Source organism: Bombus fervidus, unplaced genomic scaffold (genome assembly GCF_041682495.2).
Source record: "Bombus fervidus isolate BK054 unplaced genomic scaffold, iyBomFerv1 scaffold0034, whole genome shotgun sequence".
In the NCBI taxonomy this organism is placed as follows: domain Eukaryota; kingdom Metazoa; phylum Arthropoda; class Insecta; order Hymenoptera; family Apidae; genus Bombus; species Bombus fervidus.
This window is the reverse complement of record NW_027212597.1, coordinates 25,001-27,500: the sequence shown is the minus strand read 5'-3', so window position 1 is coordinate 27,500 and position 2,500 is coordinate 25,001. Positions and strand designations below refer to the sequence as shown.

Genomic DNA, 2,500 nt, shown 5'->3' with positions numbered 1-2,500 from the left:
TAGAGTTTTTCAAACTCTGCTTCTGGCTATCGGGAAGAAACGACCGCGCGAGGAAGACGACGACGACCGTGCGCGTCCCATCGAATTTTTTTTTATTTTTACCTGATCGACGGAAGTTTCGTCCGGTTCGTCTCTTTTACCATCGTCTCGTCGACCCGTTCAGAGGGGACCGCCTGTCCATATCCTCGTTGTCGTGAGTCATATGCCTCGTTCCGTCGCTAGAGTTTTTCAAACTCTGCTTCTGGATATCGGGAAGAAACGACCGCGCGAGGCCGATGGCTGCGAGTCCCATCGAATTTTTTTTAAACGCACGCACACACATACACCTGAACGGAGATGCGTTCCATTTCGTCGCGATTTTTCGCGCTTTAGTCGTCGTTGTCGCCATCCGTTCGGAGGGGACCGCCGGCCGTCTCTCTATCCTCGTTGTCGAGAGTCTAATGCCTCGTTCCGTCGCTAGAGTTTTTCAAACTCTGCTTCTGGCTATCGGGAAGAAAAGACCGCGCGAGGAAGAGGAAGGACGACCGTGCGCGTCCCATCGATTTTTTTTATTTTTACCTGAACCACCGAAGTCGATTCAGAGGGGACCGCCGGCCGTGTCTGTATCCTCGTTGTCGAGAGTCTAATGCCTCGTTCCGTCGCTAGAGTTTTTCAAACTCTGCTTCTGGCTATCGGGAAGAAACGACCGCGCGAGGAAGACTACGACCGTGCGCGTCCCATCGATTTTTTTTTACCCGAACGATGGAGATGCATATCGGCTGTTTGCTTCGAATAACTGGACGAGAGGAACGAACATATATATATATATCATGGGCTAGCCACCGTGCGCTTTCTTCGCGAGATCGTGTGCTGTACAGAGGATTCAGAATCGGGTGTTATATCCCCGTCGTTTCCTGACGAACGGAGCTTCGATCTCGTTGGTTGTTATATATTATAATGCACTTTACGCCCGGTCGGCGGGCTGCGTGTGTCGTCGCGCAGTCCGTCCGATTTCGTTTTCGAACGTATTTTCGTGTCGTCAATCATATGGCGACTTCCGCGCGTTCGATTCCCGTTGGTCGGACGTTTGTCGGATATCGGCTTCTTTCGAACCGAGAATAAGAGTACAAAAACCTGAGTACACAAACAAAAATCCATGCATAAACGATTACCCTGAACGGTGGATCACTTGGCTCGTGGGTCGATGAAGAACGCAGCTAATTGCGCGTCAACGTGTGAACTGCAGGACACATGAACATCGACATTTCGAACGCACATTGCGGTCCACGGATACAATTCCTGGACCACGCCTGGCTGAGGGTTGCTCACGTAAACCTAAGACTGCTTGCGTTGCGTATCGTTGCTCTCGGTCCGTATCTCTCTGTTCTTTCTTGCCTCGTCGACAGCCCGCCGTCGTTCGTTTTATCTTTAAACGAACGTTTCTGAGTCGGAGGACGAGCGCCAAGCAAAAGAATACGAATTAAAGAGCGGTCGAGGGCTCGTACGCGACGTACGAGCGATTGTTGGACGTTCGTCGGCGTTCGTCGCTGGATCGTGTGGAGACCGGCGTACGCATGCTCTCGATACAAATATATATGAAAAATCTATCGCGTTCACGGGAGACTCGCAAAACTACCTCCGTCTCTTCTCTGTCCCTTCTTGGCTTGACAACCCGCCGTCGTTCGTGTTTTACGAACGTTTCTGAGTCGGACGAAGCGCAAGAAGAAGGATACGAATTAAAAGAGCGCGGAGAGAACCGTCGTCGTCGACGCGGTTATCGAGATACACAGAGCGAGTTTTCTTCGTGGCCGATTTTTTTTTTCTTTTTGTATCAGCCTCTGCTACGTTTTGTTAGTCTTCGATAAGCACGAATGACCGCGCCCCCGACGTCGTCTTAAATGAATTTTTGGCGAGACTGAGAGAAAGCAAAAATATTTTTGAACAAAGTCAGTCGAGAGAGGAGAGAAAAGAGAACCAAGATATTAAAACCTAAACCTAAACTTGGTGGCGTAACGAAAAACTGTGTGCCTTAAAGAAACACAACCGTCTTTTCATCAAGATGTTTTTACTCGTACAGCCCCAGGGATCGAATACCCACTCCGTCTGTTCGTGCGGCAGAGATGTATTCTGCAGGCGCGAGACGACTGACGAGAAGACAACGAGGACCGTCGCATCGATGGGTCGTCGTTGCGTTTTTCATCCTCTGTGCTTTTTTCTGTTCTTCGCGAACCCAGAGAAAGCCGTAGATCCGGGAACGGACACACGAGATTTCTTCGAACGCTGATGACTTAGGGAGATGATCCCCAGCGTTGCGCGGAGATCGGAGAGTACGCGTACATGTATCGGGACGAATTTTTCCCCGTCGGTCGCGTATCTCTCTGCCCGCGCGCCTGGCCCAAAGCCACGTTCGTCGGAAATCAACGAAAAGTGTGTTACGATCTAGCGTGCGTCTACGATCGGCTATATTTAAGGGTGACGAAGAAGAGAAAAGCTCACGGTGTTGCGCAACGTTTCTGTACCC

The 2,500-nt window shown here is 50.5% G+C and overlaps 1 non-coding gene across 1 annotated transcript; it reads left to right on the top strand.

Annotated features, from left to right (window-relative positions):
• The first annotated feature begins 1,148 nt into the window (after positions 1 to 1,148).
• On the top strand, positions 1,149 to 1,303 carry LOC139997177 (5.8S ribosomal RNA). Its single transcript, XR_011802616.1, has one exon. It is a non-coding gene; the product is annotated as a 5.8S ribosomal RNA (ribosomal RNA).
• The last annotated feature ends 1,197 nt before the right edge of the window (positions 1,304 to 2,500 follow it).